This window comes from Tachypleus tridentatus, chromosome 4 (genome assembly GCF_004210375.1).
Source record: "Tachypleus tridentatus isolate NWPU-2018 chromosome 4, ASM421037v1, whole genome shotgun sequence".
NCBI classification, from domain to species: domain Eukaryota; kingdom Metazoa; phylum Arthropoda; class Merostomata; order Xiphosura; family Limulidae; genus Tachypleus; species Tachypleus tridentatus.
This window is the reverse complement of record NC_134828.1, coordinates 46,572,398-46,592,410: the sequence shown is the minus strand read 5'-3', so window position 1 is coordinate 46,592,410 and position 20,013 is coordinate 46,572,398. Positions and strand designations below refer to the sequence as shown.

General features: G+C 31.9%; 1 protein-coding gene and 1 long non-coding RNA gene across 3 annotated transcripts in view; both read left to right on the top strand.

Moving 5' to 3' along the window:
- LOC143248323 (uncharacterized) overlaps positions 1-19,050 on the top strand; it is a 38,431-nt gene extending 19,381 nt beyond the window's left edge. For both annotated transcript variants that reach the window (XR_013026908.1, XR_013026909.1), the window contains exons 2-5: positions 2,547-2,704; positions 5,773-5,920; positions 17,566-17,661; positions 18,946-19,050. This is a non-coding gene — a long non-coding RNA (uncharacterized LOC143248323). The remainder of the gene's footprint in view (positions 1-2,546; positions 2,705-5,772; positions 5,921-17,565; positions 17,662-18,945) is intronic.
- The window catches only part of LOC143248117 (uncharacterized), a 155,456-nt gene that overhangs the window by 67,014 nt on the left and 68,429 nt on the right, over positions 1-20,013 (top strand). The gene's annotated exons all lie outside the window — the stretch shown is intronic.

Here is a 20,013-nt window from a genome sequence, read left to right as displayed (position 1 = left end):
CTGCTGGGGTGGTCACCCTTGGAGGCATCCTTCTGAATAGGTTCCACAGAAAGATGGCTATAACCATTGAGTTGAGAGTCGAGCAATAGTGTTTTGCTGATGTACATGAGATGTGGTCTCCAGAGGAGTTGAGATGTCACCTTTCTGGATGATGTGACCTCCTGATACCATTTACTCAGCCACTGGAGTTGAGCCATCTGGAATGCACTTCGAACCTTCAATTGTGAACTTTCATCTTACAGTTATGTGGATATCCATACCCTGTGGCCTGGTGTGGATTGAGAGCAAACCAGTCAATACAAGTTTTAGGTTGTCTTCCTTTCTCTCTCAATTTCCTTTGTCTCTGTTGTAGCAGTAGAACATGGAATTGTTGTGGTTCTGTTCTTGGCTAATCTTCTTTTTCTCTTTTTACAAGATTTTATTGCCATTTTAATGGTTTCAGCTTGTTTTATGTGAGTAGAGTATATTCCATGCAGTAGACATCCTGTTGACATCATAGGTCAATTTTCTGAATTGGTAGGTCAAAGCTAGTCCTTGTATCGTATCTGGGAATTGGAATGCTTCTCAGTTCGTGGGTTGTGGGGTTCGAGGTGAAGATGGTATAATTCTCATTCCACTCTCATATGGATGTTGGTGTCCCATGAAGAGGTTTTGATACATCCTTTTGATATCCACTTTTTCACTGTGGGATTGAGTTACAGTATCTTTCTATGGTTAGAATAACCTTCGCACCACATTCTCTCCCACTCAAATGTACTCTTTTCTTTTTTCTACTCTGATTTGCTCAACTTACTAAATGATCAAAATTCTTTGTAAAGCAGCAACTTCCTTCTCACGGCCGGCAACTCCAGAGATCTTAATATCATCAGCAAATATAAGTAATTTATGGACCATTCCTTATCCTGTGTCATTGATGCAGATCAAAGAGAGAGCAATAGTCCTAAGACTGAGCCTTAAGGTGGCATCTTATCAAATGCTTTTTGAAAATCCAGATACACCAAATCTACATCATTACCTTGATTTACATAAGCAGAAACATTTTCAAAGAATGTCAAAAGATTTTCCTTTACTGAAAGAATGCTGACTGCCAATATATTTCTGAAATTTTTAAATGACGTTGCAAAGTATTTTGTATCAGACTTTCCAAATCTTTTCCACAACTAATGCAAAACCCCATACCCCACCCTTTTATTGTGCTTATATCCAAATATACAACAGCCTTCACTGCAGCATTGTTTGTTGTTATAATTATTAGGACACTTCATCACCTTTCTTGAAAAAGGAGTGACATTAGCTAACTTCCAATCCTCTGGTATGTGCCCAACATTTCCATATATTACTTATTCAAGATGAAGAATATTACTTAAAATTCATCTGCAAAACTGAAGAAAAAGACTGTTATTAACCAGCCATCTCCTAATCATCAAGTACAAACCTTCCTTTATCATTCCTCCATTCTAACATTTGGTTACCCTTAATTTATTTAAAGGAACTCTCCCTGTTAATTTTTACAATTTCAGCCAATGTTTGTTTATACATCTTTCTTGATATTGAAATTTCCTGTTTAACAAACGTTTAATCATTATTATTTTTGAAATCCCCCACCATATCAAGCAATTTAAATTTCTTAAATTTGTTATGCTTTTTTCAAATTTTATCTATTATGCTTTCTATGAGTCAATGTGGGTTTAACCTGCAGTCTCCTTTTTCCCCTTTTCTTTCTGAAAGAAGTATAATTATCTTGAATATTAACAAATTTCATCAGTGTTTAGTCAAATATGCATATAGCTAATTGGAGGATCAAAACCCCATACTTCATCCTTTCGTTGTGCTTATATCCAAAAATACCACAGAGTTCACTGCAGAATTGTTTGTTGCTCATTGAACTAAAACAACATGTAGTAGTATTTCTGTGTTTTTTGCAAATTTCATAAGTCACTATAACTCAAGTAATTTTTGTTGTTTCTTACAAAAGGTACTTTGGAAGTCAAAATACATTTAGATATAATCATATGTGCTCTCCTCATTGCCCCATCCTTCACCTACAATGAAAAGAAAGTTGTTTTAAAAGAATTCTAACAAGTTTATGAGAGTTATCAAAGTATTGGCAACTTTTAAGATACTTTTTCTAATCTGTAAATGGGGGCTAATCTTCCTATAACAGCAGTAATTTATAAGGAAAGTTTTTAGGGAGAAACTTATATGCAGCTTAAGATGAAATTTGGTGAATTTTTTAAAATATTTTCACAGAAAGTGGCGAAACATAATATTTACGTATAAGTAAAAAGTTGCTAAATTTCTTAAAGTACTTTAATGCATTTTATTTTACAGGTTTTGTCTTCAGAAAACCATTGTTATAAACCAAAAATTTAAATGGAGAGAATTCTTTGCACAATATTGTTTTGGTGGTAATGAAAAACTTGTATTTTGAAGTATCCAAACTTCAATGGACCAAATCAGACAGTACCAGGATTCAATTTCATTTGTATAGTTTATAGTTGTTGTTGTTTCTTTAATATTTACATATTTTTTACATTAATTTTCAGTTGTTAACGTTGAAATAAATAAATTAAAGGAATGAGTCCTCTACGTAAGACCTTTACTTCTCTATGTAAGACCTCCACTTCATCTGACACCTCTGTCAATTTGCAATTAGTATCAGAAGTGAGGAGAAGAATATTTGAAGAGCAGAAAGGTTGGAAAGGTATGAGGCTAGTAAATGTTGACTTGCATAATCACTAATCAATGATTTTCAAGTGTGTGAATGAACTTAAATAATAAAAGTAATCTCTCATTATTCCAAACAAAAGTATGGTTCTAGTTTCCTGGTCATCCTGATTTTTTACAACTGACCTGAAAATATTTTAAGTATTTTTCTTCCATTTAAGACAAAAAAAAACATTTTACACTTTAGCTGATTAGTATCTGACAAAACATAATCCCTACCTATCTTCCGATTTTTTATTTGGATTGGAAATCAGTGACACACACTCACACACATACATTGATTTAAGGCTAGGGAAAATGATATTTCTTTTCTTTTTGGATTGAAGATTACACAGAAGTTTAGAATTTTGTATAATAATACACCAAGGAGGCTGTACATTATGTCAATTTAGTTTAAACATATTATTATGGATGATTAAAATATTAAAAATTGAAGTTAATATCATATTTACTAACATCCCATTAATGCATTTTTTATTGTGTTGTTACCATGTTAAGCTGTTCAAATGCTGAAAACTGTCTTTGCAGTTGCAGTGACTACTAGGTAATGGACACTGTTAACTGCTAGTTAGCTAAGAAAATTGTAGGCTTATAGAAAAAGTGTTTTACACTTAAATAAATTTCTAAAACTATGAATTTGATTTACAATATCCATTTCCAGAATTGTATGAAATATATCTTCTTCAACCCTTGTAAAGTTTTACCTATCACAAAATACACTAAAATAAAATTACGAACATCATCATCTCTGTTAACTCAAACGAAAACATTCTAAATTGTAAATACTGCAGTAATATGAGTTATTTTAATAATTGCAGCTGATCAGATTTGTTCTGTTCTAAAACTTATGAATAATTATCCAGTAAACAAGAGTTCATATTTATGCAAACATGCACATATATACTTGTGGTGTCTTTCATTTGTATACATTTTAAGGATTAATCAAGGTAAACTAGTTTTCACAGCTTGATCTTGTGTATATACTGTTCTGGTTTCTTTATGTACTGTACTATTTAAAAGTTAACCATATACTTATAGGCATTTTTAATTTAAATGACCTTGTAATGCACATTACAACATTTTTACAGTTACATTCCAAACTTAATAAAACAACTTTATTATCAGTGGATGTTGATACATTTTACATCAAAGTTTAGTTTATAATTTGAAATTTAACATACAAGTTTTACTTTATTAATTTTAAATAGAAATATTTTCGAAAATTTTCACTCTTTGTCATGTCTGCTATCTGAACTCATCCATTTAAATATAGATATTGTAACTTCAACAGTAAAGCTTATTTAGTGCCAAGCCAAGTAAAAACAAAACCATTAACAAGGAAGAATATAATATGTGAACCTCCAATCTTCTAGATTTACTGAGATAAGAGAAAATTTGTCAAATTTACCAGGGAATCACCTCTCCTCTTTTCATGCATTTCAAACCAGTTATTTACTCATACCAATTTATCTTCTGGATATATTTATGAGCAATAGAAAGATCTTACTGCAATATACAGGAATTTTAAGTTTTTTATTTAGTTAATGTAGAAAGGGATGATAGTTTGCGAAGAAAGTTTATTAAGTTGAGAAAAATTATTACTCTCAGCAATAATAGAAATTTTTAATCTAGTTATAACTTAGTTAGAAAGTGAGAAAACTTAAAGTAGTTTTGGAATGTTTTATTTTAGTGATCTGTACATTTATTGTGTTCTAAAATTCATATATTTGAATGTGCATTAATTATTTTTGTGGAAAATCAGTGTAAAGAGTAACTGAAGCATGTTTCTGAAGTAAAAATCCCTCATGCCTAAAATATATCAAAAGAAATGCAACTTACCTTTCTGTGCCACTGAGAGCTACTACCTCTTGCACAACTGCTGTGAAATTTTTACCCAGTCTTTCCTGTGTTGATATATGTTTTTCTTATACTTTTTGAGATACTAATCGACTTTATTGACTTATTTTGTTTTTAGTGCTATATTGCTTTTGCACTTTTATTCCAACTACCTGATTTCCAGTTAATTTTCTCTAGCCACCACATTTCTGCTTTAGACTACTCTTAGCAACATATGCACAGTAAAATGTGTATAGATATTAAAAAAACATCCTTGAGATCCATACGCTTTTCTCTTTTTCTTGGAGAATTTTCTCCACCTTACTCAGTGGTGAGAAGAAGCAAATATCTGTTTGTGGACCTGATATAAAAATGACCCTTTAGCTCCCTTTGTAGAATGTGTGGTTGAAGGTTCATGACTGAGATATATTCCATGATGAGGTACATTCAATATCATAGATTACCTAACTCCGACATCCTCATTAAGCTGTGATTAACCATGGTGTAACAACAAGTTAATTGATATTCTCTCTTTCAATTCATGCATTTAGTGGTTGTTTTGTGCATCTACTTCTTTACACCCCTCTGTTGTTATGGCTCACTCAAATCAACATAACTTGGGGTATACCACTCAACCTTTTGGCCTTACTTGCACCTTTACATCAGTGCCTTTCTTTTTGGTTTGGGAGTGATGGTTCTCAATACCACAACTCTCTCTGAAATCTGATTAGGCATTTTTGTTTATCAGCATCATTGAGATAACTGTGGCTTGTTGAGCTTACCCTCTTTTTCTGACACAGTTGTCCTGTCATCATCTGCTAATTGACATAGACAACTCTATGGTTATTACTTTATTCAACTGTCAGGGAGGTTCCCATTTTGGGACTTGTGCTTTCTCACACTGGACTTTCTTTTTTGGGCCTATGGTAATCATGTGCTTTTTACAGTGGTTGTGTCTCTGTGGTTTGTTACTTTTACCACTGTGGGATTCATGCTTTGGTTTTTCATTACATTTGTTTCCATTTCAAAACTACTTCAATTGATGTTGTTGCAAATCCCACTTTGGATATCTTTTGTCAGTTATCAGTTTTCACAATGGGATATCATTTATTCATCTTCACATTTTTGGGACTTGTGTGGGATTTACATTTACAAAATGACCTTGAATGATATTAATTGAAAATATGGATTTTCTGTTCTTTATTTCAGATAATTACGATCAACGAGATATTGAGAGGCTGAAAGAAGACAATTGGTATTGTGCCAGGTTTATCAAACATCAAAAAAGAAGACATTGAAGATAGCCTAAACATGATAAGAGATACATTGAAATGGAGGAAGGAGATGGGGATAAATGGTAAAGCTGGAAATATATTGTTTTGTAACTGAACTTTTATTTGTGTGTCAGAGAGATGTGAAAACACATTTTGTACATTGAACTTCACACTACTAATAATTATCTTAGTCTAATAAGAAGATATTATTCTTAAGCTATTGAATTTGATGAGTCTTCCAAACTTAAAGTGTTACTTATGCAGGGTTTGACCAGCTTATTAGAAACTATAACCATTCAGACTTTGACCTGAGCTGAAGGTGCAAATTAACTTGCTCACGTGATGTGTGTCTTTTGATTCTTATAGCACCAAACATAACTATTATAAGCACATTTGTTGCCAGTTCAACAGACAATAGTGTCACAGAATCTGTGATGGAGTCCTGTTAATGAAGCTTTATTCATTTTTATAAAATAGTCCTACCTCCTCTTATCAAAAGCCAACTTGATCCTGGTCTGCCCTTGAAGCATTGCTACAAAACTTTTGGAACATTGCATCAGTCTTTATACCATATTAGTTTTGTGTTATTTCAGAAGATGCTGATTACATGACTACCCTTCACAAATCGTATTGCACCATCTATACAAGTTCAGCAAGTGCCCTCTACTATTCTAGAATGATCCTCACTTTCTCAGTGGGCATTCTACAGGGTGTTCGAAAAGTCGCTGTGCACTTATATCTTTATCAACAAACAAAACTGCACAGTGACTTTCCGAACACCCTGTAGTTTATGGATGTGTGTTTGAACAACTTTCTCTCCATGTGATTACAAAGCTTTGATTATGCTTGATTACAAATTTATACAATTTCAACTTCATTTTTTCGTTTTGTGTTTGATTACCATTCTTTCTGCTTGTTTATTTTGTGAATATTTGTTTTCCAAATTCCAATTTGTTCATATGAATTTGAAATTTGATATGACAGATGATGAAAGTCTTGCAAAAGTTGGCAGTGGTTTTGACTTGAATTCTCAGATCTCAGGGTCAGTGATATCTGTTGGGAAAGCACAGAATTCAGTCCATGGAGATATTGTATGTTATATTCAGCCAGTGATTTCTTCCTTCTGCATTATGAGCTTTGTAGAGAAGGATGCCAGTACTAAGAGGAAATTTATTTTTACTACACCTTCCATCCATTATTCTATCTCCATTTAATCTTGTGGGTTAGATATTGTACTTTTTCCCAGTAGATCTGTGTTGGATTTTTTAGTGTGTATTTCTCACTCCCAATAGTTATACTTATATTTATTGAACTTTTCTTAACTTGTGCATGTCAATTTAATTTCCTTGTGTTATAAATTTGGTCTTTCTTGTGTTCTGTGCTCAGTATCTGGTATGCTAGATTTTAAAAATTCTTTTACCATCTAAGTTTACTTTTAGTTTAAGTTTGCATTTTGAGTTGGACTGTTATTATTATTTGTTTAATTTTTGGTGTGTGTGTGTGTATGTATATATATGGATTATACAAGATACTGTGTTAGTTCATTTATTCTTCCTTTTACTATTTATATAAGTTTGTAAATTTTTTATTTATTTTTTACTATTAGTTACATCTAATTGGGTATTATATTTGAGTAAATTTTGTTACTGTTAACTGGTTGCCCTTACGTTCTCTTCTTCTTCAGGGTAGCTCTTACTTTGACATCCTTTGTTTTATTGATTCTTTGAGTGGACATATAAGTTCGAAATTTATGTCGTTAATATTCTAAGTTCTATTAGTGGTTTTGTATTCAAGTATAGTTTTTTGTTTTAGGGTAAATTTCTTAGTTTTACAGGTTCATTATTTTTATGTGCTTTGGACACTACACATTTCTAAATTTTATTGGTTCCTTCATAGTGATAACCTTTGTACCTCTTTCAGTCATCTTGCCTAGCCTGTTCAAGACCTACAACACATAGGGACTGTTGAACAGTTGGTACCCACTCACCTGGGATTTATCTCCACTTAATTGTTGTCCTTCAAAAGATGGGAGCGTTGAGACCTGTCATAAATGTATCTTAGTTGAACTTTTCTGGAGCCTCCTCACTTCACAATAGTCCAACCTCTTACTTTCATTTTTTTTTACCCAGATCATTATGGATGTTTGATTTCATATTCTTATTGCTCCATTGTCACTTTTTTTTTCAGTTTGTTTACATGAGTTATATCTTAAAGTTTGAGGTGCAGCCCTTTGGTCTTTCTTCGACTCCTTGTGTTTAATTGAGTGGAATGATCTGTTGCCCATAATTTTTACTTGTTGGGTCTTTATACATTCCTTTTTATGGGCATTGGCTCCTGTTTATATTTTCCTATTCCTAGTTGGTCAGGCACACCTTCTTTCTTCTTCAGGAAACGTATTTGGTGGGGTTTTCTGATTCAGTTTGAGAGGTCTATTTTTAACTTCACTCAGTCTCTTATTTCATGGGGGGTTTTCTTCTATTCCCATCCTTGTCGGGATTACCGTTCTCTACTTTGTCTCAATGATATGGAGCAGGCAGTCCCAATGGCCCTACCTTCTTCTTTTCTCATTGCATGAGGGTCCTATCTCTTTAGGGAATTTAGGCCTGTTTGGAAGCTCTCATTCCCTTGGGCCAAGATCACATGCATTTCCTTCAGTAAATGCTCCTCAACCAATGGAACTTCTTCCATGAATCCTTGGATCATCCCAAGGAACAGGGTAGTTGCTTGGTGACTCAACAGGAAACTGATTACAGTGGGTGTTCCTATTCCTCCACCTTGTTCAGGGTCTCATCTATTTACCAATTTTTCCTTTCTGAGCTTTTTTTGATTCCCAAGAGATTTAAGGTTGATGATCCATGGAGAAATCTGCCTTCTGTTTTTATTATCCTGGAACTTTTAGCAGTTAGTTGGGCTTTGCACTATTTCTTTCCACTCCTGAGGGATTGAATGGTTGGCCATGACTCATTCCATCTATCCAACTGTTGTTGGCTATATCACTAAGCAATGAGGTAGGGAACCAAATCCAAATCTGTTTGTTTTCAGACTGTGGATCTTCTTCACCTGCCTCATGATCACTACATTGCAATCTTGGAGTGTCATATTCACAGTGTCATGTACCTGATGGCCGATTGCTTATCTTGACCCAACCATGTTCTTCCCACAGAGAATACAGAATCACAGGCACCAGTTGCACTGTCTGGTGTGTCATTCCTTCACACTCTCCAGCATGTATTTTTCCCTTTTTTTTCTAATAAAGCATGTGAATTCTTACCTTTTCCAATTCCCAATTTCTGAAGTGGTGGACTGTGAAGGTTTCCTCTTCAGTGGGTTTTGAAAAATAAAACTTTTGCCCATTGGTACCCACACGGTGTGAAGAAGGCTATAGTTGCTATAACTGTTATGATACTGGACAATGAATCATACAATAATATTCAGTATCCAGTGTGCTTCCCCTAAATTTTTTACCTCTGGCAGACTACACTCATTGGTATTTGTATGTTATACAAGAGGCTTCCCTGGATGTCTTTGCTGAAGCAGACTACATTTGGTCTAATCTTATGTATCCAAGGCCTTCCTCCTGGCTGTTTTTTGTCCAGATGGACCACAGTTGTTGATCTCACAATCTTATGCAAGTTGCTTCCGTTGGAGTTTTTTGCCCAGATGGACTGCACGTGGCCTTTTCTTATATAACTGATGGTTCTTCAACCCTAACTATGTATAGTTATTTCATTTTTCTCTGACATCATACTGTGGCTCTGTTACACTACTTGCTACATTTTGACGATTGGGCTGGTTATGAAAACTTTCACAACAACACTCATACCTGTAATTTTATTTTCATAATGCTACATATCCAAGGAGCTTTCCCTGGATATTGGTGGTCTACTCTTTTTGATCACAGTATCTTGTGCCAGGCATTTCCACTGGTTGAACATCACTTGATTTACTCCATTGTAAACTAGGGCACAAACTTTGGCACATGCTTATTGGGGCTTGTTATTGGTTACACACCAGACTTTCAATGTTTGTCTATGACTTACTGTTCTGAATCATAGTTATACAACACATCTTCCCTGATTCATTGCTGCATGTCTGTTTACTGAATGTTTTGATTCCTCCCTATTCAGTTCCACCTGTTTTGTGTTACTGTGTTGATTACTGGTCAAAGAGAATACCTATTCCAGAAGTGTGCTTTCCTTTCATATTCTTTCAGTGTGGTAACTTTCTATGAATATTGCTGCACCTTCACCATCCCTTTTATATTTGCACTGTAGGACTATAACGTATGGTGAGATGAGGTAAGATTATTTCAGAAGTTGATGTTTTCTTACACTAAAAATGTATTTTCAATAGGTACTTACCTCATATTGCATCATTTCTTCCCACTGATGTGCCATTGTTTTGTACTTGCCTATTCTCAAAAGTGACGATAGTTCTAGAATAGTAGAGGAAGTTAGCTGCAATAACATCGATGACACAGTAAAATTGTTGTCAGGTAGTCACACAGCACATGTTCTGAAATGGTGCAAAAGTGGTGGCGAAGAAGACAAATGCACTATAGAAATTTGTTTTTAATAGTAGTTGGAGAGCATAGAAAAATTGAGATGGTTTTGGGTGAGTGGTGGTAAATGCCTATCAGAACTTTATATTCAGTGCAAGATAAGATTAACTCTGGCACAGGTTAAAGAAAATTAGAATAATTTACCCTCTTCCCTTGCGTGATCTTAGCTGTCAAGGCTTCTGATGGTTATGGTTTATAACATATTTTCCCGGCATATTTTTTGTTTCTAAAAGGAAGAATGAATGCTACAGCTTATGTTAACATCATTTGTGACAAAGGCATTCAGAAACGAGGAGAGCTTCTTCTAAGTTGGCAGTGGTTTTATTCATCTTGCCTAATTTGTACATGTGTGGTTCAAACAACATTGTGGAGACTTGACATATATTCCTAAATCTTATTTCTATTGAGCATCTGTGGGATGAACTTGAAACACATTCATAATCACTAAGCTATGACTATCTGGTCCCATGAATTGTTATTATATTAATTATTAAAAAGGGGAAACCCTCAGAACTCCTTTTGAATTATCTTCTGTCATATCATGGGTCTTAGTTGAATAAGTAATGGTCAAATTCGTGATTAGATATTGTTTCTAATAAAGTGGTTAAGTCTAGTATGTGTATTTGATTATAATAAGTTTCCAAAGATTTAAAGTTTTAAGAATTCTCATCTGTTGTACAGAAGATTCTCTTTACAAATAACAACACTCAGAATCATTTGGAAAACTTTTTTTTCCTCTATTTACCAATTTATTAAGTTTTGATGGGAGTTCTGATGTTGTTTTTCGGTGGAAAGCAGATTTTAACTCTCAGAAGGACTTTGATAACGTCTGTGATTTGAGACTAATAGAATAGATAAGATAAACATTATAGAAGATACCCTTTGTAGAAAAAAGTCGAAGGTAATGACAATGATTGGTAAAATAGTGATAATATTTCCTCATGGTTATATTCCAGTGGTTTCGTTGTTTTTGTAGCGTGTAACTATAGTTTGAATATTTATTTCAGCTATCATATTTCTAAATTTGCTGGCGATACTTAAATGCTTTGAAACCCTATTTGTTAAAAACATCTTTAATTCAAAAGGATAGTAAGAATTTTAACAAGTATATGATATTGTAGAAAATGTGTTTCAATATTTAAAAAATATGAAGATATGTACTTGAGGTATGGAAATTCCAAAGAAATGTAGTAAATTTTTAAGGAAGCATAAGTATTGTAAAGAAGGAAAAGGAGTTATGTATAGTTACCAATAGATGACTAAAAACTATTTTTAAACTATTATGGTTTGTGAATAGAAGACTTAATTGAAGGGAAAGAAGTCATAGATGATTTACTGATTTATAAAAGGTCAAAAACTACTGAAATGAACGCAAATAAATAAGAAAAGAATGTATAATATGGTTTAGACCTGACCTTTGAAATGTCAAAGTGTTAGTTTATATAGTGCAAATGAACAAGATGAGAAATATTTACATTTATTAAGTAAATGCAACAACACAACAATTTTACATGGAAACATGTGAGATTAGGTGGAAATTTCAAGGCCAGGGATGAGCAAAAAAGGTCACATATAAGGAACAGAACTGAATTGGAAAACCTGTGTGAGTATCTATTAGCAATACATTTCCAATGGTTGAAAAAAGTTGACTTCAAAATCAACATGAGTTGGTTGGAAACTGTAAGAACATGAATAACTGGATTCACATACAATGAAAGAGAGGAGCATCACTAGATAACTTGGTATTATTGTACACTGCTAAGGTGTAAGTTATGAATATTAAATAGATGCACAAACGCACACAAAACATATATGTTAATAATAAACATGCAGGATAAGAACTTAAGCTCACCATGTGTTAAGGAGCAGAAGTTTACAACATTCACAAAAGAATGAAATGAAAATATCATATCTTAAAATGTAATCCAAACGTGCACAAAATAAAATGTATAGTACTTAAATAGTCATCATACCTTTCAAGTCTTGAGTGGTGTATAACTGTGTACTAACATCCAAAAACAACTGAAGATAGTCTGTCTCTTCAGTTATTTGCCTGTGGGTTAGAATATGCTGTTTAAGAACAGGTAAACAGATATGAAATTATTGGAGCACCAGGTTGAGGTATAAGGACCAATAATGTCCTGAACTTCACATTAACTGTATGTGACAGGATTCTCTATGTGGGGTGGTATTTTTACTGTAGGTGCCTGTAACTTGTTGGCAATAAATTTGAACAACAAACAGACAGCATACAGTCCACTTGTTTTTAAATAATATATTTGAGACAAGTCAAATGTTTCTACAAAAATTCCTTACAAAGTCAAACCTTCAAGAAAAAATATTTTTTTTATCTCCGTTCTAATAACACAGCAGCAAAGCACACTATATGAATCACCCATTAAGACTTCTCACTAACACACTGAATAACTTCATATATTCTTTCACTAAGTAGCTTTCTTTTCTGACAGACATTTTCTTAACATGTGCTCACTTTATCACCTGTTCTATAAATTGCCTGAGGTCTTGAGCTTTCAACAGACAAGGAGACACTGATGTAGCTACTCACACAGAGAGAAAATGTTGGAGGTTTTGAGAAAACTAACATCAACAATACTACAACAGTTAAACTACACACACAACCTATGACTCTTACCAGATTGCATAACAAAATTTGTTATAACATCTGCCTTTAAAATAATTAACTTTAAAAGTCTTCGTATGAAAACTAAATAATCATGAAATATTAAATTACTAAGTGGAGTAAATAATAACTCCTACACTACACAATCTGTATTCAGTTACTCTAAGGTATTTTTCTATTAACAAAATAATGAAAAAAGAATAAATAAACCACATGTAAACATGAAGATTTTGGTATACAAATAACAGAGAAACAGAATACAAGGTACAAAAAAGTAAATAAACTGAATAATTACAGTTATGTTTACAGCCTATTTTTCCTTAAATACAAAATTTAAAAACATGTATCAAAGAAAATAAAACCATATAACTAAATATAATAAGAAAAATTAGGTAAGATACTGTAAATTATAGAAAAGCTTTAGCACATGTTGGCAGACTGAAGTATTTTGAAGTCACCAAGAAGCTGGTCTTTCTTGTCCGGATTTACTTACATTAGAAAGTAAAATAAATAACTTATGTTAAACTAATATAAGAAAAAGTAAGATTACATGTTTTTATTTGTATATAAAAACTGAAAATGACACTAGGTTGGAAGACAGAATTACTTTGTAACATGTCCAAACCTGACTGTTATTGTTTAAGATGACAGAAGGTTGGCAAGTTCACGAGTGAGAAGCCTTTGTAGGTGAAAAATCTTTTTTTTTTGTAATATATAAAATTGGAAACATACTTATTTAGTAAAATGTTCTTTTTATTTAACTCTAATCCATGGGTTTTTATCATAGTACGAAAGCTTTAACCATTAAATTTTAGCTTTCCAGTTAATTTAACTTGGGGTAAAATGCATAAAATTTGCATTTGTAAAATAACACTTACAATCAAGTTATGTGGAATGACACTATTGACAGAAGTGAAAGCAAACACATGGAATTTGAAGTTTTGTTTTGTCATAAGTGGTTAAGTAAAAATTCCTGTAAGTAAATGAGATATCTTACTGAATGGAACGATAAAGAGTTGTTGTAAAGGATTTTCCATTGAAAAGAGTAGTAACAGCAAAAAAAATAAGTTAAAAATCATTAACAAGTATCTTGTTGTTATTGTTAATAATTCAATAACATTAGTTGAAGAATTATCAGTACTGATTTTAATGTTATGTATAAGATCAGATTAAGTTATAAACCAAGTGGTGAAACAATAAATATTACTGAGTTGGGAATGAATCTGAATTTAATGGTTTTATGCCATTGATGGGTAGCATACAAAAAGGTAGATTCCAATCATGATGATTGGAGGGAAACTTTTAATTTTTTAGTATTTATACATAAATTATTTAAAAACATAATTATTATTGATTTTTCTTTTAGCATAACTTATGTTAAACTTTTGTTCTTTTAAGGTAGAGCATAGAACATTTTAGTGTTGAATGCAGAGTTACATCCACCTTTACATACATAGGGTTATTATAAATATTTCTTGAACTAGTGAAATTAATCTTTAAAAATATGATATAAAAGGTTAAGTTTATAGATAGAAATATTTCACGCATTGAGTTTATTTTCAGTTAACATGAGAAGACCTTTTCATTTATAAAAACAACTTTTGTATTTTTGAAATATATTTATCTATATATTTCATTCTAGTGACCTGAGAATAGTAATTTTGTTTTTATTCCTAGGAAATCTAAATGTTGAGATTTTCTTCCGGAATTTTTTTACATTCATTATCTTTTAAAAGTTTAAGGTCACCTATGTGACTTGATGGCAAAAAGTATCAGTGAGATTTAAAATGTTGACCGATGTCTTATAATTGAAAATTCAAGGATTGATTGGCACTTTGTATTTACAACTTAGACTTGGGTAAAGGTTTTTAACCTGAAAATAATGATTAGGAATATTCTGAATTAAGAATAGTAGGCTATTTTTGTTTGTTTGTTGTTAAACCATCTCTGCTGTGCTTACTGCAGGTATCAAAACCCAAATTTTTGCATGAGAAAGTGTAGACAGATCACTTAGTGTTTTATGTTTGAAATCAGTTACAATGAAGCATTTTTTTCCTTTTTTCTGTGCATCGTGAAACCACAAGAATAGAATGATTTAAAACCAAATCTTAATTTGATAAGGTTTGTAATTAAGTCTTTTGTATATGTGTTTTTAAAATAAAAAAATAGTACCTCCATAGATAAGGCTTTAATCATTGCAAGATTTAAATTAAAAGCAGTATTGAAGTAAAAGTAAGTAACACTATTGAAAAATAGAAAGATTTGTCTTGGGTCTTATAAAATTCATTGGAAACAACTCATTTACAATTATTGTGATATTTGCCCCTTGATATTTTATGCATATGTAAAGAATGTGGATGCAGTTAGGTATTTCAGGGTGAGTAACAACGTTATTTTGGAAGTCTTGGCTAAAACCTCAGGAATAGTGTCTTGTATATTGTAACACAAGTAATTCTCTTTTCCAATTAATTTATAAGTCATTGACATTGTGTAAAATAATAATTTCAACATCAGTGAAAACATGTGCATGGAAATGAGCAATTTCATTCAAAAATTTGTTATATTGTGGTCTATGGTGTTTGATGGGTTGAAAGTTTGTCCTGCATAATATAGTCTACTATCTAATTAGAATTTTTACACAAAAGGTTTTCCAAGAAGTATACATTGCTTGTCTGCTACCACAGAACAAAGTAAACACGTTTTATTTTTGAATACAATTATTTACAACTGAAAACTAGGTTTAAAGTTTCCTTGGAGCAGATAACTTGGATAAAGTTTTTATTCCCAAAGAAATGAAATGACAAAAATCTAGAGAGGAAAGAAACAGCATCTGCTTATCCAAACAAAAACAGTAGTTAAGAACTTGACTTTGTTTCACATTTTATCTCAAATTTTGTTTTCTTATACTGTGTTTGTTCATTGTTAGCATTTGGTATTACTTTGATCTGATAGTAGCATAGTTTATGTGTATGTGAAGTAAAAAGCCAATAAAGCCCTCAAAGAAAGGTTCCAATAAATTACTCTTTCTATAAATAATAACACTTATTTGTTTTAAACAAGTTCAAACCAGTTTAAAAATTTCAGTACTGAACTTTTCAGGTGGAAATGTATGTTAACATGAATCAAGGTGCGGTGAATGATAGATTTAAATGGAGGAAGATCACATGATACTCTAATCCCATATGAAAGAATTGGGGGAAGGAGAAGTATTTTCAAAACATGTATAGCATTAATACTTGAATCACATATTGCTCACTGGAAAACCTATATATTTACACATAAATATGATATTAGGACTCCAAATACTGGAGTCCAAAATGTTGCTACCACTGTCCAGCTGAATGTCATACCTAAAACTGTATACGTTCATGTATTCATATATGAATTCAAATTAAAAATGTGGCGAGTATACTACAAATTCCAGTATCTAGTCTTTATTTGTGTTTGTCAATAATTCAGATACCTTCTTGATACTATTTTAATTTATAGGTACTGTTGAAAAATATTGATTTAGAAAAAGTGTTTTGAAAAGGGCTATTTATAAGAATGGTTTCTGGTTTAAAAGAATTGGCAATGATATTAGAATAAAGCACTTGTATTCTCTGATATGTGCATGTAGGAGGGTTAGAGGTGATTTGATTCAAGCTGTCAAAAGAGTTAAGGGAACGAATAATTTCCTGTTAATAGTGTGACTGGTTTCCAGAAAAGTAAGGTTTGAAACAGTTATTTAACTAATTAAAAGAAGTCAACACAGTAAGGATTTTTTCAGCAATACTTAAAGTCAAGGATAAAACAAGGTTAAAGAGAATGCATGATTCCTAATGAATAATCATGTTACTTTACAAACTAATAATGGTCTTCTTACTGACTTGATGGATTGCTTCGTTTGTGCTGTTTTTATTAATTGAGGGCGCATTCATTAAAATTTTGTTCAGTAGTAGGGTGTACTTTATTCTGAAAGATTCTTTATTTAAAATAGAATATAACTTACAATGTGTTGGTAGATTAAAATATTTTTTTAATTATATTTGTTCAAGCAAGAGGGAGATTAAAAGTTGAACATGTTTACTTTCTAAAAGATAAGGTGAGTTACAAAAAATGATTTGTATATGTGACTCCTGTATTTCAACTTTTAAAATCTTATTCAAGATAATTTTCTTAGAATTAATTTCTCACCTCATGTGAAAGAGTTGTGCAATGATTTTATTAATAACTTGGTGTATGCTATTAAAAGTTTCTTTGAAAGTTCTGATTAATAAGTTTTTATGTGTAAAATATTGTTGCAATGATTAAAATAGTAATTTATATAAATAGTTATATTCTTCATTGTAATCTTTGATAGATGTATTAATTGACTTCTGTCAGTATTCCATTTTGTTGCTGTCGAGATGGCTTGATTCACTTTTTGTTCTATTAAAATGTTTAAATATAGTGTTTCTTGTTATAATTGCAAATTTAACCAAACAATAATTACTGATTTAATTTGGATGGAATAGTGAACATTTTTATGACATTTTATACTCTAGATCTAGGAAAGGAAAATTTGCTCGCTGAGCCTTTTATTGCTGGGACGATTGGGGCTACAGTTCCATTCAGCTGCGATAAAGCAGGGTGTAGAATATGTGAGTACAATTTCCACATTGAGAATCACACACCAAAATTGAACAAAAAATTTTTTTTTGAAAATTCTCACTAAGAATAAAGAACAAAATTTAGGCTTAGTTTGAGAAAGTAGATTTGAAACAATCGTATTTTATATAATTAAAACTCTAAACAAACGTATAGATTTAGAAATGGAAATTAATGCATCTAGTGAAAACTTAATAATGCCATTTAATCAGATAAGAATCCATGTTTTTAAAAAATAAATACTGATTAATTTTTGTAATGTAAGATTTTTTAAGTTTTTACACATCATTGACCTTGGCAGCTCTTGTTGCAATGTTTTATGTTTGCTTTAGAAAAACAAAACACGTTTAGATTTAATGACTTTGTATGTAGATTTTACTTTACATGGCACTGTTTTTTGCCATTCATCAAGAACACATTTATTGATTTTTTTTCCAAAATGCGAAGTGTTAGCTATCTTAGAAATATTTCGCCTGCCATAAAATTAAATTTTACCAGACCAAATACCAGATATGTAGTCACACAAGAATTTTGAAAATCTGGACTCATAGGAAAAATATTACAGTGTATCAAAAAGCAGTAGGGTTTATAGCAACATATGATATTGCCTGTAATAAAGAGTGGCTTTTGTCTAGTTACACCATTGTGGTCTGTGATAAAAAGATAACTTCTAATGGTGTTGGAACACATTTGCATCTGTCTTGCAACAGTAGTGACCTATTCTTCTCACATCTCCTCAAAGCATGTAGAATCCACTTTGTTGGTTTTTAAGGGGAACCCAGGCTTTAAGTAAATTTGTTTAATGATGCTACCTTATTTACTGTGGAAAGTAGTATGCAATTTTCACATGATGTCATGGAGATTATTTTACGTTTGTTTACTTACTTTTAGACTGTACGTAAAGAAGTATTTTGGAATATACTGAACTTTTAAATTACATGGTTATGGAAAATCAGTAAGACTATTTTAAGTTTTTCATTTCTTACAGTACTTTTTTGTTATTTTCAGCATTATTTGAGGTATAATTACTCTTTTTATAAAAACCTTATTCATAGTGAAGTAACTCATTATCAGATTCAGTAGGAGTTACCAAAATTGTTATTTAACCAACATTTAAGCATTTTCTGGATATATAAAACTATTGGTATCAAAGTGAAACCTTCTCCATGCTGTAATGAAGAATAGTTATCAGAAGATATGTTTCAACAAAAATTCTTCAGGATAGGAGCAGTGTTTTGTAAATGTTTAAAATAATTGTTTTTCTTTTTTCTTTCCAGTGGTAATGAAGGTTAAACATCACAAGAAAATTCTTCCACCCTGCTGGAACAAAAGAAGTTTATAGCTGGCTGGATAGAAAAGTTGGATCGAGAAACCAATGGAGGAGAATTTCCCTCTTGATGGATTGTACAAGTTCTAATCGTTCAAACATGGTGTGGTTTTCATAGTCTATTAAGTACAGAAACATGTTGTGTAATTGAAATTTTTTTAATTCCAAAGAAATGAGTACATAGAAAAATGTAAATGTTTGTTATAAATTCCCAGGTCAATGGTTCAAATAGAAACATAATGGCTGATGTTTATATTTTATTCATAGGGGTTTCTGTTTCAGTAAAAAAAAAAAGTATATACAAAGAAGATTATTACAAAAAAACGTTATTTCAAAGCATACTTACCTCCTCTTACACTACAGTTGTTACTCAACTACCAATTTCCTCTTGTGTCTGTCTGAGCATTGGTCTGATTTTTTCTTGCTTGTATCAGTCTGTTATAACCCACTTAACTGCTCTTGGAGATATCTGTCTTGTGACACTTTCCACCGACATCATATGTTTTCTGTCCTGCTACTGTAAATAAGCACCTTTTTCAGACAATGTTGTCACCTTTTCTTGACAAAGCATTAACTAATGTATTTCTTTGTGAAATGATCACTGGAGATATTTTGAGAGTTATTCATGTTGCCTAGTTGATTTTCCTTTAAAAAACAATTCTCATTTGATAAGCCAATATATAGTATGGATTCCTGGATTAGTATTTCCGGTATGATGGCAAATCAGGTCTATTCTCTCATTCATTGAATGTGTTTTGTTTTGGGTCTTTCCTCAGTTGCTTTTCAATTTGCACCATACTTGATGGCCAAAAAGTATGGGAGTGAATGCAGCCTCAGAGCCACCTGAAAAAACATCAATGAACTAAATATATAGAAATAAAAAGAGTTTGAGGCAGCATCTCACAACAAATAAGGTCACTGACAGTCTCAACTGAGAATGAGCCTCCACCCTTGATTGTTGAGTGATACTAGATGTTAGGGTTGGAAGGTCATAGTAAAGAACAATATGCTAGAATTT